Source organism: Mixophyes fleayi, chromosome 10 (genome assembly GCF_038048845.1).
Source record: "Mixophyes fleayi isolate aMixFle1 chromosome 10, aMixFle1.hap1, whole genome shotgun sequence".
Taxonomy (NCBI): Eukaryota; Metazoa; Chordata; class Amphibia; order Anura; family Limnodynastidae; genus Mixophyes; species Mixophyes fleayi.
This window is the reverse complement of record NC_134411.1, coordinates 45,932,656-45,960,608: the sequence shown is the minus strand read 5'-3', so window position 1 is coordinate 45,960,608 and position 27,953 is coordinate 45,932,656. Positions and strand designations below refer to the sequence as shown.

The 27,953-nt window shown below is 42.8% G+C and overlaps 1 protein-coding gene and 3 long non-coding RNA genes across 5 annotated transcripts in view; 3 read left to right on the top strand and 1 right to left on the bottom strand.

Moving 5' to 3' along the window:
* SLC29A2 (solute carrier family 29 member 2) overlaps positions 1-7,803 on the bottom strand; it is a 41,325-nt gene extending 33,522 nt beyond the window's left edge. The window contains exon 1 of one of the 2 annotated variants that reach the window (XM_075188663.1): positions 7,721-7,803. The gene's annotated coding sequence lies outside the window, so the exon portion shown is untranslated. Of the gene's footprint in view, positions 1-6,927; positions 7,041-7,720 lie in introns of those variants that run through there. The other variant, XM_075188662.1, reaches the window with a different exon arrangement.
* On the top strand, positions 510-2,096 carry LOC142104155 (uncharacterized). Its single transcript, XR_012679521.1, has 2 exons — positions 510-976; positions 1,691-2,096. It is a non-coding gene; the product is annotated as an uncharacterized LOC142104155 (long non-coding RNA).
* On the top strand, positions 6,744-10,564 carry LOC142104157 (uncharacterized). Its single transcript, XR_012679522.1, has 3 exons — positions 6,744-7,653; positions 9,450-9,872; positions 10,118-10,564. It is a non-coding gene; the product is annotated as an uncharacterized LOC142104157 (long non-coding RNA).
* Positions 10,565-21,105: 10,541 nt separating this feature from the next.
* Positions 21,106-22,702, top strand: LOC142103477 (uncharacterized). The gene is made up of 2 exons (XR_012679366.1): positions 21,106-21,285; positions 22,331-22,702. It is a non-coding gene; the product is annotated as an uncharacterized LOC142103477 (long non-coding RNA).
* Positions 22,703-27,953: the final 5,251 nt, after the last annotated feature.

Here is a 27,953-nt window from a genome sequence, read left to right as displayed (position 1 = left end):
ACAGTGCTGCTTTTAAAATGGTTGAATACTTGGAACCAAGATTCCAGATTGAATGTTTCTAAACCCGGAAATTTAATTAGTGTCATTTAAAAGGGCTGTACTAAGAGATGATAAGAAAGGAGTGGCTTTGAACACTCGCCCAGGTCTCGTCACTTTGACATTCTCTATTTGTGAAATTAGGGACTGCCCCTTTGAGGAAATCAAGGCATGGAACGCATAGCGTCACAGTTAAGCTTTTAGCAGCTGTTCACTGGTTACCTGATAACAGTATACACGCATGTTACAGTTACAGTAATTCCTAGTAAATAAATGTTAATCTCTATGCAAAAGTTTTTTTATTCACAGGTCTCCAGCTGCAAAGACCCATTAGGCAATCCAGATTGCATTGATTTAACTTCCAATGCACCATCTTTGCACCACAACAAACATAAGTATAAACTAATGAAGGATTTAAATAACGTAAACTCTTCTGAGTAATGATTACCTTGTTTTGGAAGAGATATTAGAGTTTATGTGCTATTCGCATAGCAAATGCATGAACTAGGTGGTTTTTCTGTATGTGCAGAAAGCAAAAGGTTTTTATTTGTATCCTCATTACAGTTTTGAGTAAATCAGTGTTTGTAAAGACATTTACTGCCCTTATTTACTGTGCTATAATTGTCATATACTGTAAATAATTCTTTTTATTGTGGGTATGGTAATGCATTGATGGGAATTCTATATTTTTACAGAAATGAAAAAGATTTAAGACTTTAAGAGCAATTGTATGTGCTCCTGCATTAGCACTTCTGGATCATAGCAAGCCATTTATACTCTCCTCTGAGCAGAACCAAATGTTTAACCAATTTTAAGCTGAAATAACTTCAGCGCCAGCACTGGCTTTGCCAGATTATGACAAGCCTTTCACATTATTTTGTTATGAAGTCAGTGCACATGTACAAGGAGTACTGACACAAATACATGGTCGCAAGCTAAGGTCACTTGCATACTACTCTGCTTTAGTGCTTGAAAAGAGTATAGATATTGTGCTAGGACACCCAGTTACCTTAACGGTATCGTACGTTGTGACAGAAACCAAGCACAAGCAAAACATTTGTTACCGGCCAGATTTACTAAGTATGAAGATATACAGCACAAAGGACATTCCCTCCTATTGTGAAATGAGTGACATATAACACTTGCCGAGCGCACTGTGTATTTTCTTCCTCCCTTTCCTTTTTTATTAGAAGACAAAAAAAAAAAAAAAGGAAGCACAAGAGGCCCCAGAGCCTCTCATGTTCACAGATATATGTTAAGACCTTCAGACAAGGGGAATCTGAGTAAACTGTATTTTAAGTTTTTTAAAGGTCCAAGGGAGACCAGAGAGGGGAGTTCATTGATATTAGCAGGAGGAATATAGATTGCACGTTATTTTCCTTTGCTGTGCGCTGTAGATGTGTACTAGACTAGAAAGGAAAGCCAAGTTTGGAAGAACCAGACTCAGGCCCATAGTAATGTATAGATCATTATACATAATTAGAAAATTCTAATATGAAAGTTTAACCCAACCAAATAAAGAAAAGAGCAACCCATGACTACAGGGGTTTACACCCAATGCAGGAATGTGTTTGTGAGTATTGTGGCCCAACACATTATTATATACACTAATAGAACTGATGATGTGGCTTATTAACAGGTTATTTAAGCTAAGTGTTTCTCTTCCAGAAGAATTAAAGTTACCACATCTGTCTTAACCGTTGTACTGTACACTCCATCTAATGAGTGTAAACTTTGTGGAACTCAGAAACCAAGAACCTTTTCCTTGGATTCCACATGCTCCTTACTGAAGCCTATCCTAATGAAGTAGCACTGCTTACTCCCAGTAACGTTACACTTAAGCAGTGCACAATGTTGAATCCTGCTGCCTTATTGCAGCAAGTTTCAAAAGATGGGAGAAGTACCTGTATATATTGGGGTTACCCTAGGGATTTGGGGGAATTCCATTCCAGCTTGAACAGAAAGAAAGGAAAAAAAAAAAAATGCAAACAAAATTTTTCTGAACATGATTGCATAGAACTAATGAAACAAGAATCTCTGGTTTTATCTCACATTAAAGATAAACCATTACCAGATGCAGACATCACTCTTTTTGTAGATGGTTCACACTATCACATAGATCCTGTCCCGTATACAGGGTGTGCTGTAACCACACACACAGAAATAGTGATTCAACAGACTCTACCGAGTCACATGTCAGCACAAGAAGCTGAACTAAAGGCCCTGACACTTGCATGCATATATGCAAAAGGACAAAGAGTAAATATTTACACTGATTCAAGTTATGCATTTGTAATTGCGCATGATTATGGCCCTGTATGGAAAAGTAGGGACCTTATGGGTTCAGCAAGCAAACCAGTCAATATGATGAACATACCAGGGCACTGTTCACTGCATTCCAGCTGTCCTCCAAACAGTGATGAAGGTGAAGACACACACAGAGATACTACCCCCGAAGCTAAGTGAAATAGACCAGGCCGCACGAGAAGCCGCCATAGCCCCAGTACCCCAAGGGGAGTCTATTTACATGGTGACCCCCTGACCCCTGTTTGACCAGAGCACACTCCAACTTATGGAAAGACAAGCAACAGAAAATAAGAAAAAGACTTGGGCAATACATGGAGCACTAGAAGTGCAAGGAGTGGTGTAAAGGTCAGCGTTTGTGTCTGCCAAAAGTAGTTTATCCCATTATGGCCAATATAGCACACGAGAAAGTGCATCTGGGAAAAGATGCTATGGTTGTACTCACTAGCAGCTTATGGATAGTACCAGGGTTCGCCCAAGCAGCACAGTCATTAGTGGCAGAATGCCTAGTCTGTGCACAAAGTAACCCGAGTAAGTCTGTCCTATGGAAAAGCACACCCCAGACATAATATCCCTATAAGAGGATACAGATAGACTTTATAACTTCCCAAATGCTCGGGCTTTGAGAATGTGCTTGTCTGTGTCAACTTCTTTAGTCACTGGTTGGAGACATGGCTGTATAGAAAAGCAAATGCTAAAGCATTAGCCAAGAAAATTGCGAATGAGGTAATCTGATGATATGGTGTACCAGAGGTCATTGTAAGTGACAGAGGGATACACTTTACGGGGCAAGGATTCCAGAAACTATCACACCCCCTACAGATCCCAAAGTTCAGGATGTATGGAGCGCCTTAATGGTACACTGAAATTGAAAATGCAGAAAATAATGGCTGAAACAGGTCTGCCATGGATCTCATGTTTACCTGCACTCAGTAAAAAATACTGCTAGGAAAGACACAGGTTTAACACCATATGAGATATTGTTTGGCACAGCAAACAGAACAGGCTGTTATTTTCTATAGCAACTACACCATGTATATAGTGATTTGTTGAATTATGTTGCCTTATTATAGAAACAACTAACTGAAATACATGGTCAAATATTCTCCTCCATTGCAAACCCTAATTTTGATACAGGTACCCATAAACTGCACCCTGGGGGGCTGGGTGGTCGTGAGAAAGCACATCAGGAGAAGTCTTGAACCCAGATACAAGGGTCCTTATCAAGTCCTGTTGACGACTCCCATGGCAGTGAAAGTACAGGAAAGAGACACCTGGATTCACGCATAACACTGCAAAGTCTTCAAATCAGGGGAGTCTTGTTCTGATAAATAGAAATGACTGTCTCATTGTATTGATATGTCTTGCCAGAATAATTGTGACTGAAGTAGGGATTAAGGCCTCCCTAACCCAGTATGAAACAGACAGTTAAGTGACATATTGCCTATGCCACTGTGAGAAACATATGGGAAGGAGTGCTCAACAATTTGCACTCATAGTAGAGTAAACTCTGAAAATGTCTTTGTGCAGATGCATAACCTCATTGGTAAAGTTGTCAGTAATGATTCATGTTGGATATTGGAAATATTGGCATTAGTAGCAAATGGTTTAGCAATCCTGTTGATCGTATAGGTGATAATGAAACTAAATATATGGCTGATTAAGAAGTTACTGACACTTGATTGTTGTCTCTCCAAAAAGGGAACCACTGAAAATCCCGAACCTCTGATGATCACAGAAATTACTTCTGAAACCTGACCAGACTATGAGTGTCATGAATTATTTGGACTAGCAAAGCCAAAGAACTGCAGAGTTTGCAACAAGAAACTACTAAAGATTGAACAAAGGACATGCAAGGCCTGCAGAACTACTATAGACTCATTAACTATCTTTTAAGAAACCATCTTTTAAGAAACCATCTTCTAAGAAACCATCTTTTCTAGACATGGACATTTGCCAAAATGCATCTCCTCATAAATCAAGTTAGGACAGGGAGGATCACAGGCTTATTAGTGGGGGATGAGTTGACAGATTCCTAAGGGGACCAACTCTATGCATGTGGCCTCCTACATGTGTATAAGTACCTGCTTATTAAGAATGTGGTTCTATAGATAGGATTAGGTAGGTAGGAGGAGAAAGGGTCGAAAATTGAATAAAAGATGGGAAATGTTAAATATGATTTTTTGTTAAGGCCTCATAAGGCCTTTGTTCAGCCATTTTATTGTAACTTGTATAGAAATATTATTTGCTAGAAGAGATTATTCATTTTTCTGTTAACTTGCAGTTTTGCAATATGTGAGCCTATGGCCTTGAAGTTGAACTAATAGAGAACACCTGAAGAATGTAACCAGTTATGAAAACAATAATGAGCTTCATATCCAGCTGGTAGTATGGGAGCTGTATCCATGGTGCTGCACATAGCATATCTCCAACTCCCCTTGAGATAAGAAATAATAGGCTCATCTGTCCTTAGAAGGGGGAGAAAAGTAAACACCTCAAGAATACGTGAGAAAGTTAATCAGTAGCGCTTCTCATAAACTAGTGGTATAAACTATTGTATGCATATGACGTAGGATTCATTTATTCAGTAGCCTATAAAAACCTGTATCTTTGTATCAATAAACTAGAGAATATTCCTTGCATACAGAACTTGGTCTGTGTCAATTCTCTCCAGCTGATTGAAGCGCTTCCAGATATACTTGACACCACAGGCTGACTTGGGTCAGAATTTTAGATTTAACACAAGTATCCAGGGGCCCAATACCCTAGTCCTTCATTAGGGGTCCGCCTTACTTAGTGGTCACTCATCAATTTATGCTTCTTTTAAAACAGCACCTTAACACCACCATTATAGAACAAATACATTGTACAGACCATAGCACTGGGATTCACTTGTTTGAAATATGGGCAAAATAAATCATCTGTTAGATGTCAGAAAATGTTTGCTGCTACATTAACAAAAAGTAGTTGTATAAATACTAATTTAAATAATAGAATAACAATATAAAACACACATTAAATGCAGTGACTTAGAATGAGACTGAGCTACACAAAACAAAACTGTTAAATATAGCGACAGGGAACAGAGAGGCAAAGAATAATTATAAATCAAAATGAATACATGAAGGCTGGGAATTTATAGATGCAACTAACGGAGAAAAATAAATTCCTGCAGGAGCTATAATTAGACGGAAAATCTGCATGGGAACCATACAAAGTACATTAAATTGTTTCTATAGAGTCTGAATGTTTGTTTTCCTGAGATGTCATGTGATCTTTCTCCTATCTTCCAACCATCACAAATTGCTTATCAGTAAAGTGCACTGACACCCTGAACAACTACATATTTGGAGTTGAATGTAAAATTGTGACTTTTGCATACACACAAAAATGCACGCCCCCAGTACACGGCAGCTTTGAAGATCTGCAAAGTTGGCAAGTATGCCCTACTGTACAAAATTTACATGTGAACTCCCCTGAACCACATCTCCAAACACATGGGGCTGCAAGTATAAGATATGCTCCTAAAAATACACATTTAAATTGTGTGCATGCGAAGTACGGCAAGTTTTACAGACACTTTTTATATGGAACAAATGGACTTATGTCCAACTCTAAATCAAGCTTTTAATGGGGGCAGTAAACAGAGCACAACATAAGTGTAGGCATAAATTGGATAAGGGGTGTGGGTGAAAACCAGATATGCTGGAATGATGTGGCTCCCTGCAACGCCCTCTGCTGCTTGGTGTTTTCAGTGAAGCTTGTTGTGTGTTCACTCCCTATATAGTGCATGCTCTTTTGCTACAGAGATATGTTCTCTGTAATATGTGGAACAACTATTCCACATATTATATTACATATATGTTGCATGAATGGAGATCCGAGTACATTAGCCATCCATTCTGGGTGCCGGAACGGAAGTCCGAGTACCTTAGCCATCTATTACGGTTAAGGGTGCTGGAACGGAAGTCCGAGTACCTTAGCCATCTATTACGGTTAAGGGTGCTGGAACGGAAGTCCGAGTACCTTAGCCATCTATTACGGTTAAGGGTGCTGGAACGGAAGTCCGAGTACCGTAGCCATCTATTACGGTTAAGGGTGCTGGAACGGAAGTCCGAGTACCGTAGCCATCTATTACAGTTAAGGGTGCTGGAACGGAAGTCCGAGTACCTTAGCCATGCATTCCAGTACCCGGAATGGATGATGAATATAAACAAAATCTTATTCCGGCACCTGGAATGGATTGGTAAAATACTAAAGATGACTCATTCCGGCTTTTACCTAATCCCCTGGATAGGTAAAAGCCGGAATAAGTGATGGTGAACAGAAACCTCGAGAAGGAAGCTAATAAATATTACAAAGTACTAAAAGAGCCTATAGTCCGCGCTATATAAAAAACTACTATTATATAAAAACTACTATATTGAAAAAGACTCGCATAACAGCAAGGGACCTGTAACGGTGGTCATCTCCCAGAGGCTCGTATAGGGTGAGAAACTGAAGGTTATAAAAACTATTGAGAGCAGAGATGAATGGACCGAGGATAAAAACAAAGCAGACAACAAGAGGACACGGACCGGCACTAACCTGTGACAGCAGCGCGGTGTATCAGGACCCGGTAATGTACGGAGCTAGCGCCCAACATGTGATCTGGGGACAATGCTTTGTGCGCACACACGTGTGTGCATGGGATTTCCATGTAGTGACTAATGCCTTAGTCATCACATCTCGCTGTGTCTAGCTGGCTGTGTGCCTATTTCCGCTGTCACCCTCTAGATGTAATTCTCAGTCTAATGACAGCCTCGGCTATATGTAGAGACCAACCTGATCATTACACTGCCATGGGCGGGTATATGAAGGTCGCTCAGTGTACTTATTCTTCATGTGTGATCATTACCGCTGCTACAAGAAGAGCACCCGTGTACTTATATACCTGTCACCCCGGGCTACATGTGGCCCGCTAAGAGTAACCATTACCCCCGGCTAGATGGAGATCGTCCGTCTACTTACTCCCCCCAGGCTACATGTGGCTGGGGACACAGCCTATGATACGAATCCCGCCTCAGGAACAACACGGTGTGAGCGGAGATCGGCGGTGTGAATGGATGTGTGTAATGCAGGCTGAGATACAGTAGACAATATACAAATTGGAATGTGAAAGGAAACACTGCATTTCTATTCAACGAATAAAGGAAATACTGAACAAAGTGAGTGAAGGACCCAGCACATCAGCTATAGAGAACTACTGAACAAAGTGAGTGAAGGACCCAGCACATCAGCTATAGACATTGAGGGAATAGCTGCGAGAACAAGGTATATACAATATCACACTGCTTACAGACACATGCACAAGATATAACATATGAACTGAATTAAATACCTTTGATGAGACCTTCTCGATACCGCTACCAATTGCAATCGCGGGAGAATTTTAAAAAGGCGCTTTTTTTTTGTTTTGTTTCTTTCCCGCCACACATACACAACACCTCCTCTTACCAATTACATTCAGGGGACTGTGTAACAAGAGGCAGGGTTACAGGCTTATTTTACATACAGCTTTGGGCACAGCAATGAAGAAAGGCTTTTATTGTATGCTATAGTCACACCAACCTTTGCTTTACAATGACAAGTGCATTCATTATAAACAGCCTAGAAAACATTTATCTGGCAGGCTAGTTTACCATGAAGCTCTTGAAACATTAAAATGTCAGTGCATACTGGACTGGTAACTGGCCCTTCAGCTTGTCCCATTTTACCCTGCAGTACAGAGGTGCTCAAACTATGGGGTAGTTTCAATCAGCCATGAGGTGTAGATGGACACTGCCTCACTTCACACCTTGCCAACTAATACAGAAATTTCCCCTCACATCTCTATGGGATGCGACTGAAAATGAGTAGAAAAGCAAAGGCTCAGCATTTTGAAAATGTCCATCTGAGACTAACCTTAATTAAATCAGCCACTGTAATCAGGGGCGGATCTAGAAAAATGCTGTACCCGGGGCGAGATGGGGGGGCCGATGTAGGCCCCGCCCCTTTCTAACATCTTAGGCTGCTGACGGCTGCACACTATGTGCAGGTCCGGAAAGCCGTGACAGGCAGGGACAGTGTGCTGCCCGGCTGCTCTGATTGTGTTTTAAACACAGTCAGAGCAGCCGGGCAGCACACTGTCCCTGCCTGTCACAGCTGGACGGACCTGTGCAGCCGTCGGCAGCAAGTGTCTGCTAGGGGGGGCAATCGCCCCCCCCTGGATCCGCCACTGACTGTAATTGCAATAGGACAATTATTGGGCCTGATTCATTAAGAAAAATAAGACAAAACCATGTTGCATTGGAGGGGTTGGTAAATTTAAAATGGGATGGCAGATTTATATTTAGGTAGGGCATGTCCTAGAATAGATCAACTTTATATTTCAGTGTAAAAATAAGCTCTCAAGTATTTGTGTGCTACATGAAAAAACATCCCGTATTTTCCTCTGTGCAAAATAAACTAATTGGCACCCCTTGCATTGCAACGTGGTTTTGTCCAGAAAACGTGATTAAGAAAACTTGTTACATTTTTTGCTTAACTTTCCCTAATGAATCAGGCCCATCATGAGCAGAGCCTTATGCACTAGGTGGAAATTGGTTAATTTGTAAGGGAAGGGGAGCACTTTGCAGGGCACAAAATAAATACATCACAGACAGACACTGTTGATTGCAAGGATGAATCAAATTAAATATTCTGAAACCTTTCCAGAAACTACTAAAAATTAAAAATATAAATTACATTTATAATAACAGTTACATTTTTTATAAAATATTCATATTCCATGTAATTGCAAGCTCAAGGTACATTACAGTTTATTTAGCAACTCCACTTGTGTAAGAAATCAGTGGATCACCGCATCAATTATTTTGTAAATATACACAATATTGTAGTTGTCAAATCAATTTATTAGTAACAAGGGTTATGTATAAAAGAAACACTAAAGGGCCTAATTATGAGAAAACGCAAATTGCTCATGTTAATTTTCATTTCTTATCGAGATGATAAGAAATTAAAGTGTCAGTTTATTAAAATTGAGTAGCTGGTGTCCCAATGAATAATTTAACTGATCATTTTACTTTCAGGTTTCTATGGCATGGCTGAATTTGTGATGGGGAGATCACGAAGCCTACAGTGGGGGATCTGAAGATCACTCTCCTGCGATCTTATCCCGATAGGTTATAATGGCTAGTGGCATCTGAATATATTTACCGGGATCAAGTTCTAATTTAGGAGATTGATAAATAGGATAAAGTGGCAGTCCCCATAGACTTCGATATCTGCTGTAGTCCTCTATTAACAAATAGCCTTGTTACTATTTCTATGCGTTAATCGTTAAATGGTGAATTGGACTCTTTCGCTGTGAATGAAGACAGCATGAATACGTATTTAGACGAATTTGTGGAGTCACAACCTTCGTCAGCGATACCACCTTTCCCAGCAAACACAACCATCGCCAGGGACTCAACCTTCACCAGCAACGGAGACCCAGCCGTTACGTTCTAACGGTACGTTTTATTAACTTTAACATTAAAAAAAAATTAATAAAATAAATAAAGAGTTTAACATTAAAAAACTAAATGTAAATACATATTAAAACATCAACACGTATATGTTGCAGCATGAAGCTAGTGTGCAAGAGGGAGGAGGCCTCAAGCACATATCGGCTTATAATACTGCTATTTTATTTTGCAGCAACATTCATTGTTACTCGGCGGCCCTAATGTGTTTTGATTGTTTTTCCCATTTCTAGTTTGCAATGTTTCTCAAAGGAAGAAGCTCAGAAAGATGAAGCAAGCAACAAAAGCCATGACCACAATAATAGTTGAACAGCTCAAGGAAATGGATATGGCTATGCAGGTGCAAGAAGACGCACGTCTCCAACGCTTCTTTGATAATGAGCGCGAGCTGCAGAAGTTTTTCCTTACCCAAATAATGGGTATGCATGGGCGTATTAGCAGGGAAAATAGAGAATGTCAAATGGCTTTCCTTGATCGCCTGTTGTCAAGAGTGCAAGGGCCTGCACAACCTCAACCACACTCTCCATACTACCTTGACGGGACTTACCCCTTATATAACAGAAGGCAACCTTTTTGTCCCCCAAACTCAGACACGTTTTATTATATTGGTACACATGACTAAATATGTAACCTATAAAAAGATCTTTGAAATATTTAATAAAATTATTTTGTTCTAGTTACCCTTTGTCTGCTCTACTCGATTAGCGATGTTGGATTGGCAGTGATGGTGGTGCGAATGACTTTTGCACAGGTATTTGTACGCTCGCCAATCACATGTAGCTGAATCTACAGAAAACTCAGATAGTTCAGACTCATGTATGTTCCACTGAGGTAGAAACTGCTCTTTCTGCATTTCACAAATATAATGTAAAATACAGCAAGCAGCAACCACATGAGGCAGAAGCTTTGTATCAATGTAATTTCTCTTCCATAAACACAGCCAACGTCCTTTCAGTCAACATTTTCTATCACCATCCGAGCAGAGCTGAGGGTATGGGTGAAGTGAATTTGTTCCGCAGAAAGTTGATGGTGCTGGGAGAAGCCCTTCACCAACCATCGCCGGAATGGGTAAGATGCATCCTTGATGGTGTGTACTGAGATCTCAGCCCCATTAACTTGGATTTCTGTCAAGCAATACAACAGAGTCAATTTATAGTAGCGCTGGTGCAAGTACATTCATGTGGCTGTATGAAATATTTGATGTTATGCACAGCAGAATATATGTGTGCTCAATTTTTTTTTTTAACAATTCTTTCTATAGTGCACACATATTCTGCAGTGCTTTACAGAGAATATTGGAACTTTGACAACAATCAAACAACAAGCTACACCTGTGGCTCTTGCAATCTATAATACCTAGCACAAAAAACAAAACATATGCACACTAGCCATATTTTGGTTACAGGACATAATTCACCTGCTGGGATCATCATCACCATTTATTTATATAGCGCCACTAATTCCGCAGCGCTGTACAGAGAACTCACTCACATCAGTCCCTGCCCCATTGGAGCTTACAGTCTAAATTTCCTAACAGACACAGAGACTAGGGTTCATTTCATAGCAGCCAATTAGCCTACTAGTATGTTTTGGAGTGTGGGAGGAAACCGGAGCACCCGGAAGAAACCCACACAACACGGGGAGAACATACAAACTCCACATAGATAAGGCCATGGTCGGGAATTGAACTCATGACCCCAGTGCTGTGAGGTATTTGGAAAGGTGTACATCTACAGATGGACAGGGACTGTAAACAAATAGCAAAACATACATGAATGTATTAGCTTATTGAGAAAAGCATCATAAAAAATATAGATATTTACCTCTCTAGGAAACAACCAGCCAACTTGCTTATCCTCTGCAATCTGGTATACATCTGAATTGGCCAGAACTCTGGCATCATGGGAACGTCCAGGCCAGCCAATAAAGACATCTGTGAAACTGAAAATAAAATATATTTAGCTTTGTTTTACAATACACATCATATGATGTTTACCAATTGTTGTAGTCAACTACAGCCTGTAGAATAATGGAATGCCAGCCTTTGCGGTTGTAGTAGTCCGCAGAGTTGTCTGTGGGGCAATGATAGAGATGTGTGTCCTGTCTATGGCTCCAGCACACTGAATATCCACGTCGTAGGAATCCAGTGATGGGGTCACCTAGTCGCTGGCTTTGAAGCAAGGAGATGAAGCGATGGTAAAGGGCTTCCAGCAATGCCTTTGTGACTTCATGCACTAGAGTGCAAACCGTGGATTTCCCCACTCCAAACAAGCAGGAGATTGCGGTATTCGCCAGGCGTAGCATAACACCACAACATAATTTCTAGTCTCCTACTTTGTGCAATGGGTTTTCTACAGTTTGTGGTCTATCTAGAAAGTGCTGGGGTGATAAGGTCCAGCACATACTGAAATGTTCCACGTGACATGCGAAAGTATGCCATCCACTGCTCATACTCAAGAGCTTCCACAGTAGACCAGAAAGCTTCCCCGTGAGTGCGTTCTCTGGCCCACATTCTTTGGTTAGCCGCTGTGTTGAATCTCAATATGAAGGAAATGATGGACCTAACAAAAGATCTCCTCCTGCGCAAATAATGATATTGAGTATTCTCCCTCTTTGCCATAAATTGCGCCTTTCTCCTCCTGAGATTACACTGTGCAAGGTAGCACAGTGTCAGCAGCTGCATCAAACACTCATTTGCTGTATGAAACGGCAAAATAACGCAATTAACCAGGAACTCCAGGCTACACAATAGTAACCCGTCGGCCATGATTAATTGCAGTGAACAGTCATCACCCATGTTGGCCTCATCTTTGTGTGCAAAAAAAAGTCCCCTTTAAATAACCTCACCTTTGTCAGCCAATCAAAGCTCCTCTTGTGATGACTCGCACTTTTTGCCAGGGCAGACCCGGGCTTAGTATGAACGGGGTCAACCCATGAATTTCCAAGGTGCAGTGTGAACGGGATCTGATGAGCTGGGATGCTCTGGGGCGGTAGTGTGAACATGGTATTATAAATTGATTGAGTGACTTCCATTGTGTGTATTATGGTTTGTGAGATCAGTAGCTGAGAGTGAGTGCAGGTCCTTATAGTGCCTGCTTTTTTGAGATTTTGAGGTACTTACTAGTAAGTTTGCTCATGGTCCAAAAACACATAAATATATTACCCAATATGGGTATCCTCACTGTTGAGGGTTAGGAAGATTCTAATAGCAGAAGTGCCATGAATGGCGATTGGCTTATAATTTATTTGCAATGTGTGCAACTAAGACTTCTGCATTTTATTTATAAATAGGAGTCCGTTTTAATTTGTATTTGTTTACTGGCTGAAAGCAGTGTGCTGGGGGATTTGTGTGTTTCTTTTGTAATATAAATGCCCCTCTCTCAGTCATACAGCATGCTAGAGACTTAACAAATTTTGAAAACGTAGACAAATGAGCATTTCAGACAACTCAGAGATATGATTATAGGGAAGCATAAATCTGTAGAAAGATACAAGATTGCAAATTAAATATCCCTTGAAGTTCAGTACAATATTTGTGCAGAAGTGGTAGAAGTATGAAACTACAGCTACACTGCCTACATCAGGCTGTCCTATGAACTTAATTGCAGACAATAAGGCCACTTATTGTAGAAGGCAGCTATAACATTGAATGAACAACAGAAGTCAGTACCTGTTATGGAAGATAAGGTTCATGTGTCAACAATCTCCAAGGCATTCTGCAAAAATGGCCTTTATGGATAGATCCAGCTGGGGAGAAAAAAAAATATAATTGTTCAAAATGATTTAGCAAAATGCCAACTAGAAGATACTGCAGATCAGTCTGATCTGAAAGTGGAACATTTGAGAAGCATGCATAGCATAAATAAAAAACTGCACACCAGAAGTGTTGTGGTAGAAGCATGATGTTATAGGAATGCTTTTCAGAGTGCCTCTACCATGACTTAATCCCATTGAAAAGCAAGACCTCAAACTTCTGTCAATCTCCATTCCTTTTGGACACTTTCAATCCTGGGATGACAAATTCAGCCAGGTATGACACGTTGCTGTCCAGTTCTCCAGCTGCATACCAATAACCATAGAGCAGCAATCTTGGGGTTCTTGCCCCTTTAAAGGAGCAGGAGATTCAAACACCAGGCATTGTACATCTTATTCTCTGTCTGAGCCTATAAAATACTTCTGCATTTAAAGTGTTTTCATATCCGTGATTTTCTGTCTCTCTAAAGCAGGGGAGGGCCTTTCAAATGTTAGCCCAGGGGGAGGTGGTCAAGAGTCGGCTCAGCCCACTATGGGACCGTCCCGGTGGGCAGATGTCCTCCTGCTCCCCAGCCCAACCTGCCCCTGCACTAAAGTGCCTGATAAGAGAAACTAAAGTGCTGAAAGTCAAGGAAATATGCATTAAAGAGATGGCATCTATTCATTAGTTCCTGGCAATGATTCTGCTCCCAGCCATGAAGAGGAATATCTGCGAAGGGAAATGTGATGCAGGAAGTGTTATTTGCACTAACTATACCTTGAAGGAGAAGAAATTGTGCCAGTCCTGTTTGAATGCCATATCGGAAACCCAACACAAATCGATTACATTTTTTGTAGTCGGATCCTTGCATACTGTTAATGTATATAATCAGCCTAGGCTTTTATGACTGTGGAAGGTATTATACTGCAAGAGCTTTGGCTGGGTACACACTACTGTGTTTTCAGCCGATTATCGGGCCAATTAGACGATAAACGACCAGTCGGCCCGATATCACAGTAGTGTGTACCCTGGAAATATGAGCGATTTTCATTCCAAAGCCCATTGAATTGTTGAACGAGATTTTTAAACTAAACTAAAAATCTCGTTCAACGATGGAACAATGTCGTTACAATTCTGTAGTGTGTATGCACTCTGCAGAATTGGAACGGCGATTTTAAGTATGAAACAACAGGGGTGTTTTACATCACCTGTCACTGGAGGAGCTGGTGCCCGGGGGTCCAGAGGCGCCACAAGGGCTCCTGCAGCAAGAGGGGGACCTCTTCTGTGCAGCCATGGGATGCTACAACTCGATTGTCACACCTTACGCGCAGACTGCCAGGGAGCAAAGAGATTTGCTTTAATAGAATAATGAACATTTCAAGAAACCAAAAGCTGGCAGCGCTTCCAGATCACTATTTCATGGGAAGTTAAATTCTTTTCTCAGAGTCATTGAGCAGAGGGCTAGTTAACCTCTTCCTCCCCTGGCACTCCCAAGCCTATGGCTCCAATTTCCAGTAGATAATTATAGCAGATTTCTATACTTATTGCTTGTTTGCAGTTACTAGTCGGTGTCAGTCCAATCACATCAAAGCTACTGACTCAACAGCATGCAGGGGGTTAATACACCCAAGTCTAGTCTGTGATTCTGTAATATCCATTTGTGTGTCTGCAACGGATGCTTTCACTTCATTTATCATGATCACCGTTTCCATCATAAACTGGTGGTATCCCATCACAGTACCACGCTTGAAGTCACTGAGCACTTCAGAATGACTCATTTGGTATCACAAACATTTGCAAATGGAGACTGCATGGCTATGTGCTTGATTTTATACACCTCTGGCATAGAGTCTGATTCAAACACCTGAATTCAATAATTAGCAGGTGTGGAAAAATACTTTGTTCATATAGTGTATATATAGTACTTATGCAACATTCCATATACCACCCGCAATGGCAAGACAAGGCTCTGAGTATGCCCACTTTTTTCTAGTAGGGGTCCTGCTACTGCTGGTAGTGGTAGACGTAGTTGATTAGTACTACTACTTTGGAAGTTCAAATGTGCAAGAGGATGAGGGGGTTAATTGCGGATCTAAAAATGAACGTGTTGTACTTTAGGGAGATAATGAGGAGGAGGAGGATGATGATTGTGTTGAAGTCAGACAGCCAACAGTGGTTCCACCAATTGCCCATGATAAGCGCATTATCATGCCAGGGCAGAAGACGAAAAAAAGGAGCTCTTCTGTTTGGAAATATTTTTATCTAAACCCAGGCAAAATTTATCAAGGCATCTGTAGCCTTTGTCATGGCAAAATAAGTAGAGGTAGGAATGTTGATCATCTAGGCACCTTCTCCTGATAAGTAATTTGCAGCAAATTCATTCAAGTCATGTTTCTAAAAGTGGCAAATTGTGTATAGTAACATGCAGCCCTGCATCAGCAACAGCAGAACTGGTACCTTCACCATCATCCTCCTCATCCTTTCAGCATAGTAGACCTAGCACTCAATGGCAGGTCATTCATAGGCACGCTACTGTTACGGCTACCAGCTATTGTCATAGGCTTACAGAACTATCGGCAGAGGTCTTCACCTATAGCAGCCACCTTTCCCGTAGAGCTGAATATGCTCACAGGTACTCAGATGTCCCTAGGTCTTAAACTCAACGTAGTGCAAGCTTATAAGAAATGCCGCAGCATGGGAACAGGAGATGACAGCAGGCAACATGGTCAGGAACAAGCCAGGGTCCAAGGGCAGGAGCAATCAGTGAAGTAGAGTTCAGGCAATGATCAGGGCTGATAGCAATCAAGGGTATCCGAGTCACAAGCAAATAATCAGAAGTCCAGGAGCATAAGCCAAAAGTCATACATGGAAAGCAATCCAGGAATAAGCACAGTAGAAAGGAGCAGGTTAGCAGCCAGGAACTGAATGCTATAACCAGCAGGGAGGCTAAGCCCTCCCTGTCTTAAATACACGAGAGAGCCAATCAGGAGGCAGGCATGAATCAGCCCCAGGGAGTTTATAATAATAATAATTATCCCCCGGTGCATGCGCCTGGCTCCCCCTGCTACCAGGACGCGGCTGTAACAGCTGAGCGTTCTGACCGTTGCCCTAGCAAAACCGGAAGTGACGTCCCAGTCATCATGGATTCGGCCAGACGCACTGGTTAGGCACAGCGGGTCGAGGTGGCTAGGCACCACCACACCTCGTAACAGCAAAATGGCTCACCCCGCTTAGCCTATAATGGAGCCAACTTTGTGTGTGCATTAAGAATGAATTTTAACAGGCACCATCCTTTGCGCACACTATCATTTTGGTGGTGCAGAATATCTTAAAAAATGAGAGGTCAGTGCAGGAGACGCTGGTCATGGCCCGTAACATTTCTGTGCATTTTTTACATTCAGCGACCGCATATAGAATATTGCAGCGGCTGCAAAACACATTTCATCTGCCATACCACCAACTGAAGCAAGAGGTAATAACAAGGTTGAATTCCACACATGATATGCTTCAGCAACTAGAGGAACAGCAACAAGCCATTAATACCTACGCAAACCATGAGATAGGGAGAAGAGGGACATGTTACCTTACGCCAGCACATTGGAGAATAATTAGTGTTTTATGCAAGCTACTGAAACTATTTGAAATAATAACAAATAAAGTGAGTTCTGACACTGCCAATCTGAGTCAAGTTATACCCCTAATCAAAGTACTGGAAAATCAGCTGGAAAAGCTGAAGGAGGAGATGAAACCTGGCGATTCTGCAGTATGTTGGCCTTGTAGATGAAGTTCTTTGTTCACTTCGCCAGGACTCAATGATTTGCAGCATCTTGAAATTTGAACATTACATTTTGGCAACCACGCTTGATCGTAGCTTTAAGTCATATGTAATGTCTTTTTTTCCAAATGACAAAAATCTTCACAGATGCAAACAGCTCCTTGTGAGCAAGCTGTTGACTCAAGTAGCAGATGACACTTTCGCTGTTTCAGCTTCTCCTACAAAAGCTAATGGCAGAAAAAACTTCCCTTTTCTAAGAGTTAGACTGATGATGAGTCAACAACACAGCACACCAACGTGAAAGGTTATTATGACATCTGGTCAGGCTTAAAAGAAATGCCCAAATATATTGACACCTCTACCATATCTCTGTCGGATACACCTTGTTTTAGTAGAATTGTGAGGATTACTTTAATGATAAAGTAGAACTTAGCATCTCAGACCGTTCTTTTGAATTCTGGAAAGGAAAATTTGTAATTTGGAGCCCCTTTGTACAAACTAGCTATGGTCTACCTAAGCTGCCCACCCTCCAGTGTATACTCGGATGGAGTGTTCAGCCCATTATGATATTTTTTTCTTGGCTGCACCCCCCTCCTTGCTTTGCTGCCAGGCCCCCTGGGGATCTAGGTTGCCTAGCGGTAAATCTGGCCCTGGGGGCTATCAAAACAATTTTAGAGTCTTACAGATTTCTGGACAGTCACATGTTAACCGATCAGCAGATTGTAAAGGTTGCTGAGTCACTAGGTCTGTGCACGTTGATGAATCCATTAATCAACTTATCCCAGTGGCGGATCCAGGGGGGGGGGGGGGCGATCGGGGCGATCGCCCTCCCTAGCAGGGGCTTGCTGCCGGCGGCTGCATAGTATGTGCAGGTCCGTTCAGCAGTGACAGTGTGCCGCCCGGCTGCTCTGATTGTGTTTTAAACACAATCAGAGCAGCGGGACAGCACACTGTCACTGCTGAACGGACCTGCACATACTATGCAGCCGCTGGCAGCCTTAGAAATTAGAAAGGGGGCGGGGCCTAAATCGCCCCACCTAAAATCGCCCGGGGTATAGCAATAGTCTGGATCCGCCCCTGACTTATCCTAATTAATTTTGAGTGGTTTTTTTTAAGTGGTGGCAAGTTTGAATGTGACTACTTCTTGTAAGATGGAACAAGATCAGTTAACCAGCTATTCAAACATATTCGGGTTATGAGGGATAAATAAACAAGTAACGAGTGAATAAAGATTGAGTCTACTTTAAATGCCCTGAGACAGGTCAAAGATAGTGCCATTTAATGGAACCCGCATGTATGGCCAAATCTGAAAGGGAAAGGGCTGCTTGGCCTTGATCGGCTGGTAAATGAGCACCTTAAGACAAAACATAGAGTACTCTCCCAAAATAATACTGATTTTTTAAATTACAATGTGAATCTATAACTGTGCTTTCAGTTCTCACTCTACAATTATAGCATTATGGGGTATTATATATCTGTTTGGCCATGGAAGCTACTGTGATGTGACTACTATTTCGCAACCATTCAACAAGCTGATAATTTCAAAGTGGCACATTGAAACCAGGATGCAGGAACAGAGAGGTGGACGAATCACTCTACTATATGTACATAATGCTGGTACAGGAAATGAAAATGTGTTGACCTCATAAAAAAGGTAAAATGTAAACATAAGAACCACTTCCAACTTAGACATATATACACTGTAAATTGCATTCGCTTGATCTTTAAAAATAAAGTAAAATTCATTCACAAATTTATCTAGCCATCAACAAACAGATCCTCACTCATAATAAATACATTACAGTGTATACAGGGAGATGTGAGACTGGTAACATCACAGGATTCCATCCTCTCTGCTGACATCACGTTACTATAGTCAGGGCAATGGTGGCAGTTATAAGTCATAACTCATCTTTCTGCCTTTTCTGCTAAAATGGAGTCCAGTGGAGTGAAGCAGTAACTATCAGAGGGGAAAAAGAAGATGGAAAGAAGGAAGAGAGCAGAAAGGGTCGTAACAAAAGAGAAAACTGAGCCAAAGAAGAATACAACCCAGGCACGGCGCTCCCATTAGGCAACGTTAGGCAGTTGCCTAGGGCGCCAGGCTCTGGTGGGCGCCACAGAATTAAAATGCAGATAGTTTTATACTGTAATACTGTGCGGCGACCGCTGAGCATACCTTCCACGGCCACCGCACAGCTACTGATCACCACCGCCACTGTTGCCCTCCCCTCCAACAGCTGATGGGGCGCACTTCCGTCTCCTCCACTCCCCCTCCCCTCACTGACTGTCGGGCGGGACATCATCATCACGGCCCGACAGTGTCAGTGAGGGACGGGACCCGGCAGAGAGGAGCAGCGTTATGGAGTTTGGGGTAAGGAAAGACTAGGGGGGGGAGGGGGCGGACTTCAAAATTGTGCTTAGGGCGCAGAGGACCCTAGCACCAGCCCTGAGAGAACCAGTCCTAAGGGTGACCATGGTAAAAAGAGGAAGAGGGAAGAGAGCAAGGCAGAGGAATTACATGGCGATCAGCCAAGAACAGGTACAGAGGGTGAGGAGTTTTCTGCTATAAAAAAAGCTTAGTATGGAGTAGTTGTAGAACGTCAAAGTGTCAGAGACTGAAAATATAGTTGAATGTCTGTTATATTTAAATACTTTACATGGCCAAATTTGTATATTGAAAATATTACAGTATAAACAATATTGAGGAAATTTCTTGATATTTTTATATGTTAAGAGTTACTTACTACAGTTATTCAGGTATTACAGATATTTAAAATGAGAAAAAAAAAAATCAGAGTTATTTTTTTTTTTAGTAAATTAATGAAATATGTAGCATAAAACTGTCCAACAAACACTGATGATGTAGACTACTTTCAATTAATTAAATGTTTAATGTACTAGTTGTTTAATGAACATTTTAAGGAACATTTATGAAGACTGGTGGACAACAAAAAGGTGCTGTAACCCAGAGCATCTAATGTAAATCTAACTCAGTGGATTCAAACATCTTTTTTTGTATAATGTTCTCATTAAATCTAGATACAGCAGCCCCCTCATATTCTCCAAGTGAGAAACTCATCCATTCAGAGCTGAGGGAAACTGAGGGGAGCAGAGTGAGAATTTCCTGACTGTTGGGGGTCTCTCCTTAGTATTACTAGCTGGTGTAAGAAAATTTAAGCAATAAGCTTGTCTGGGGTTACCCATAAAAATGTATGGTAATGCTTAGCTCCGTCGACAATGGCGGCTTGTCAGTCTTGGCTGAAGAGGGTCACACATGACACATATATTCCTGTGACTCCCTGTTTGGCCAGGAACACCCCGCTCTTGCCAAACATTTCAGCTGATTGTGTAAATAATGCAACTCTGCTTAGTTTATCATCCCCATTACAGTAACTGGTGAGTACTGTTTGAAGGGTTCAAAAGTTAAAAAAAGAAAAAGTCTATAAAGGAAATTAATCCCAAGATAACACATAGACTTCAGGTTTTGTACTGGACACAGGGGCGGACTGGCCATCTGGCAGGTTTGGCAAATACCAGAAGGGCCGATGGCTAGATGGGCTGGTGCAGGGACTGGAGGCTTTGAGAAAGTCTGCAAAGTGCAGACGAAACGCATTAATCATTGTGAAGACCAACGCTGTGTAGAAACGATCCGGATATTCCTAATGCTTTTTCATCATTGCTGTTGGAGCAAAGCAACTAAGTATATGGAACCATTGTGATCAGCAATCTGTTCCTACGCGGGTAGGTTACTTGTGCGCACCACTCACACAGCTGCTGTCAGAGAGCCGGCAGAGACAACGTGGAGACAGTGAGTGAAAAAGATTTGCGTTCTCCTTTATCTGCTGTTTTATTGCTGATCCTTAGGCGCCTTTATTGGAGGACTGTTTTACCAGGTAAGTATTATTTACTGCACAAGACTGGGTGGACTGAGTATTAACAATTATCTGTGTTCATTTATCTTTTAATATGGGAAAATTACCCTGATTCAGCAGATGTAGAGATCCAGACACACATTACAGTCTTTTCTATCAGTGAGGTTTTCTTGATATATTATAAGTTTTTTTGTTTGGTTGGACAAAATGAGATTTTTCTAAGGTTATGGAGTTTATGGTAGACATAGCTATAACTCATAGTTTCCTGTGTATTTACCAGTTATTATCTATTATATGTGCAATATTATTTTATGAGTCTGATCAAACAATTATTTATTAGTTTAATGATGTTGTTTTACCATTTGTTTTTTAGCATTATTATTATTAATTTCATATGATTGTTTGTTAATTTATGAAATTTGGTTATTAATGAGATAATATTTGAGTTCACAGTGATTCTCTTTGGCGTATTTTGGATTAAATACAGAAGAAATAATATTACTGAAATATTGCCTAATTGCGCTGTTTGGTTTAACTTTTTAGTAATTACAATTTGAGATTGGCACTGTCCTTTTACAGCGGCATTTGGTGGTACATAGGCATATTGACATATTTTATTGTCAGCGATTTTGAGCGCCTGAGAAATTTTTATTTTTGTTTAGTGCAGAGCCCGGCCCAAACAGGGGTGGATTGACTATTTCATTTTTCCTGGGTCCTGTCATTGCAGTCCCAAGCTAATGGGGCCGGACCTAGCCTACTAGTGGCTTCCTGGTGGCTGGCTCCTCCCCAGAAACTCTAGGAACTGGGAGGTTGTAACAACGAATAGGAGAATACTGATAATAAATAGATAATTGGGACATGATAAAAGGTACATTCATGTGCTGCAGGTTGTAGTACAATAAGGACTGCTGTAACCTAGTATCTAAAGGTGATGTCAGTTTTAAGGGGACCCTACAATGCATTTTTCCAGTGGTCCCAGGTAACCCAGTTCAGGTATAATTAACATCACATTTGCAGTCTTTCTAAACAATAAATTAATAATCTGTCTCTTATTTTACTCCCCAAGGAAGAAGCAGTGTTTCACCAGGAACGCCTCTCAATGCATTCACTTTCCATCGTGTAAAGCCCGGGGCAGCTTTGGAGTTGCATGTTTCATGAATTCTAATTTGTTCTGAAGTGTTTACTATGGGTTATCTATTCTGCCTTAGTATATATATAAATTATTCTGTGTATAATAAAATGTCATCACTGTAATTGTTATTTTCTCATACTCAGAAACCATCTGCAAATATGTGATTATCCATCCATTATGTTTTCAGGTAGATTTAGCTGTGCTGTAAATGACAACTTTCTATTGGTGAATGTAAATGTAAGAAGGCTACATACAGTACTCTATGTACATGTGACTCAAGTACCCAATAAATCATACTAAACGCTTCAGGGAGCATTTTGAAGAAATATATTTCTGTAGCACAACGTGTTTGAAATATATTAATTGTATGATTTTGATACTCCTCTTCTTTTTTTATATTGGGTAGTAGTACCCTGTTCCTGTTTATAATTAGCAACTGGCTAGATGGTCTCTGTCTATAAAAAGACAGGAACAAAGAGTCAGCTCGGTCACAGAAACTTACTTCCCCAACTAACAGAACTGGGGGGGTCCCTTGCCCAGGACCTCTGTCGGTTGGAAGATATAATTCCCAGAGCCGCTGAGAGGGGGGGTACTATTTACCCGGGCCAGGGCATGGCAGGGGGCCCGGGACAGGCCCTTACCGCCGACTGTTTTTTAAACTTTTTTTTTTGTGTTTCTTCATTTATTTTTCCTGCATGGGGGGGGGGGGGGGGGGGTTGGGGGTGGGATGGTTGGCTTCACCACCTTTGTTGGTGGGGAGGCTGGGAACTAAATAAAAACTAAAAAAAAAAAAAGAAAGGAGAAAAGAGAAGAGTTGAAAGAAGCCAATACAAAAGGTACGTAAAGGAAGGGAGGCAAGGGGAGGAAAACTGAGTGATGAAGGAGACAGGGGGGGGGGGGGCAGGATGGCACAGTGATGAAGGAGAGTGGGGAGGCAGGATGGCACAGTGATGAAGGAGAGGAGGGAGCAGCATGGCACAGTGATGAAGGAGAGGGGAAGCAGCATGGCATAGTGATGGAGAGGGGGGTGACAGTGTAATGAGGGGGGGGGGGAGAGTGTAGCAGCTTGGCACAGTGATGAAGGAGAGGGGGGGCAGGAGGGCACAGTGATGAAGGAGAGTGGGGAGGCAGGATGGCACAGTGATGAAGGAGAGGAGGGAGCAGCATGGCACAGTGATGAAGGAGAGGGGAAGCAGCATGGCATAGTGATGGAGAGGGGGGTGACAGTGTAATGGGGGGGGGGAGAGTGTAGCAGCTTGGCACAGTGATGAAGGAGGGGGGCAGGATGGCACAGTGATGAAGGAGAGTGGGGAGGCAGGATGGCACAGTGATGAAGGAGAGGAGGGAGCAGCATGGCACAGTGATGGAGAGGGGAAGCAGCATGGCATAGTGATGGAGAGGGGGGTGACAGTGTAATGAGGGGGGGGGGGGAGTGTAGCAGCTTGGCACAGTGATGAAGGAGAGGGGGAGGCAGGATGGCACAGTGATGAAGGAGAGGAGGGAGGCAGGATGGCACAGTGATGAAGGAGAGGAAGGAGGCAGGATGGCACAATGATAAAGGAGAGGGGGAGCAGCATGGCATAGTGATGAAGGAGAGGGGGGTGACACAGTGTAATGAGGGGGCAGGGTGTAGCAGCATGGCACAGTGATGAAGGAGAGGAGGGAGGCAGGATGGCACAGTGATGAAGGAGAGGGGGAGGCAGGATGGCACAGTGATAAAGAAGAGGGGGAGGCAGGCTGGCAGAGTGATAAAGGAGAGGTGGAGGCAGGATGGCACAGTGATAAAGGAGAGGGGGAGGCAGGATGGCACAGTGATGAAGGAGAGGAGGGTGGCAGCATGGCATAGTGATGAAGGAGGAGGGGGCAGGATGGCACAGTGGTGAAGGAGAGGGGAGGCGGGATTATTATAATTACCATTTATTTATATAGTGCTACTAATTCCACAGCGCTGTACAGAGAACTCACATCAGTCCCTGCCCCATTGGGGCTTACAGTCTAAATTCCTTAACACACACACAGACAGACAAACACACAGACTAGGATCAATTTGTTAGCAGCCAATTAACCTACCAGTATGTTTTTTTTGGCGTGTGGGAGGAAACCCACGCAAACACGGGGAGAACATACAAACTCCTCACAGATAAGGCCATGGTCGGGAATAGAACTCTTGACCCCAGTGCTTAGCCACCGTGCTGCCCATGGCACAGTGATGAAGAAGAGGGGGGAGGCAGGATGGCACAGTGTAATTAAGGGGGGGGGGGGGGTGAAGCAGCATGGCACAGTGATGAAGGAGAAGGGGGGCTGGGATGGCACAGTGATGAAGTGGGGCAGCATGTCACTGTGGTGAAGGAGGGGGGGGGCTGGATGGCACAGTGATGAAGGAGATTGGGGCAGCATGGCACAGTGGTGAAGGAGAGGGGGAGGCAGCAGGGCATAGTGTTGAAGGAGAGGGGTGAGGCAGTATGGCACAGTGTAATGAAGAGGGGAGGTGGAGCAGCATGGCACAGTGATGAATGAGAGGGGAGGTGGAGCAGCATGGCACAGTGATGAATGAGAGGGGGCAGGATGGCACAGTGATAAAGGGGGGGGTAGGATGGCACAGTGATGGAGGAAGGGAGCAGCATGGCACAATGATGGAGGGGGGGAGCAGCATGGCACAATGTGAAGGGGAGAGGGGGGCAGCATGGCACAATGTGAAGAAGGGGAGGGGGGGCAGTATGGCACAATGTGATGAAGGGGGGAAGCGGCATGGCACAGTGTGATGAAGGGGGGAGCAGCATGGCACAGTGATGAAGGAGAGGGGGGAGCGGCATGGCACAGTGATGAAGGAGAGGGGGGAGCGGCATGGCATAGCGATGAAGGAGAGGGAGGGAGCTGGATGGTACAGTGATGGAGAGGGTGGCAGGATGGCACAATGATGAAGGAGAGGGTGGCAGGATGGCACAATGATGAAGGGGGGGAGGATGGCACAATGATGAAGGAGAGGGGGGCAGGATGGCACAATGATGAAGGGGAGGGGGGCAGGATAGCACAATGATGAAGGGGAGGGGGCAGGATGGCACAGTGTGATGAAGGAGGGGAGCAGCATGGCACAGTGTGATGAAGGGGGGAGCAGCCTGGCACAGTGTGATGAAGGGGGGCCAGGTGAAAGTAGGAAAAGCAGCATGGAGGCCGCAGTGTGATCATAAGGGGGCACAGCGTGGTGATGATGAAGGGACACAGTAAAGTGTATGTGATGGCACAGGGGACTTGTGGTAATGTGTGTGTGGGATGGCACAGGGGACTTGTGGTAATGTGTGTGATGGCACAGGGGGCTTGTGGTAATGTGTGTGTGGGATGGCACAGGGGGCTTGTGGTAATGTGTGTGTGGGATGGCACAGGGGACTTGTGGCAATGTGTGTGTGGGATGACACAGGGGGCTTGTGGTAATGTGTGTGTGTGTGATGGCACAGGGGACTTGTGGCAATGTAGTGTGAGGTAGGTGGTGGCTAATTAATGGGTGCAATTTTGTTTGTGGGGTGATGGTGAGGCAATTTAATAGTGGGGACTATTAATTTAAGATGGGGTGGTTTGGGGGCTATTGAATGTGGGGATGAGTTTGGGAAGAATGAGGTCTCTTAAATTGGACTATGAATTATTTAATGACAGTGTTGATTGCGGGAAATAGGTATATTTAATAAATGTAAATACTATTAATTTATTGCTGGGACTGTTTCCAGGGAGGGAAATGGGTTTATTTATTAAATGGGAATACTATTTTAACGTTGGGGCTGAAGGAAGGTCTAATTATTACTCGTGGGTGCTATTGGACTCTCCAACCAGCTGTCATTCACAACTTACAATCATATTTAGGAGTAACAACTGATTTTAATATCCAACTATATGTAATGGATCCATACCTCAAGCATTGAATGTTAAAGTGAAGTATGTTCACTACATATACAGTATATGCATGTTTTGCATTTATTTTCAAAAGGTTATATAAAAACAACAATTCTCACATATATTTCCTCCTGTGGACCTCCATGAATATAGGGCACATTCCTCAATTTACTCAAATATCTGACGCCTTGGAATATAAACCATATACCCAAGTTAATATCAATGAGAAAAGCACACATATTATTAAACAAAAGTTAGAAACACGAACATCTTCAAATATTACCAATAACAACTAATAACTACAGAGCTTTGGAGCTGATAAAGCAGGCTTTGAAAAGTTTATTTTATCTTTTTGTTTTAGTTGTAAAATATTGAATAAAGAAGTTAAGCCAAGGAGTATTTAGACACAATAGCTTGTTTTTAAACAGGGATAACATGTTTCTGTTACGGCAATCAGTGCGGTATAAACTTATAGGACAGGGAGATGAGGTCTTCTCCTTTAGCAGCCGCCTTTCCCGTAGAGACTGGTTATGATCACAGGTACTCAGATGCCCCCAGGTCTTAAAGTCTAAGTAGTATAAGTTTATACTCACACGGCTGCGCACAGGTTCACAAGGTAACACACGGAATGGAGGCAGGCCAGCGATCTTCAGACTGGACGGAGCACCAGAGGAGATATCAGGTACCGGCAGGGTCGGGGTCACAGGCAACGGTGCAGAATCCGGGGACAAGCAATGGATCAGGATCACAGGCAATGGTTCACAGTCCGGGTACAGGCAATAAGTCAAGGTCACAGGCAATGGTTCAGAATCCAGGGACAGGCAATAGGTCATACACAGGCAATCAAATCCAAGGTTTTCACCAACAAATCACAGGAGCAGGCTAGGCACAGGAACACTGAACTATAACCGGCAGGGAGGCTAAGCCCTCCCTGCCCTAAATAAAGCTAGCCAATGGGGGCAGGACAACGCTATCAGGCACAAGTGGCTGTATTAAAAAACCAACTGGCCTCATTGCGCACGCGCCCGGCTGGACCTAATGCCGGGATGCGGCGCTATCCATAACAACGGCCGGGATAACCCCCGGAAGTGACGTCCCTGTCATCATAGCGACGTCCGGGACGCAGGCAAGAGGGTCGCGGCGGCTGAGCACTGCTGCGGCTTGTGACAGTTTCAACTTTTAGTGAAGTGGATCTGAATTCTTTAAGCAGTGAACTTATGAAGTCTGCTCCAATGTCCAGGTGATTGTTGCCGAGCTGGGAGTGTCTAATTTAGATGAGACGAAAATTTAAATTAAAATTAACTTTGGGAAGATACATTCAAGCAGTTCACACCAGCTCCGTCAAGCACTGACCTACATTGTGACTGTACAGGTAGTCATCTGTTTACGACAGACAAGCTAGCTTGAGACCCATGAGGAAGGCTACAGGTTTCAGAGAGCCCTTTGCGCAGCTGCAAGGATTTGGAGAGTACTATCTGGGACAGGACACCCAAGGATCCATGTGCAATCTCAGCACTATGGGGTAAATTTACTAATTTATTTTGGTGGTTTTATTACAGTTTTGAAAACATGAGAGCTACTAAATTACTGTAGACCGGCTTCTTATAGGCTAGATAAATTAAACTATATGCTGATTGAGCTAGCTTGCCATTAATAAGAGTATGCACAATACATA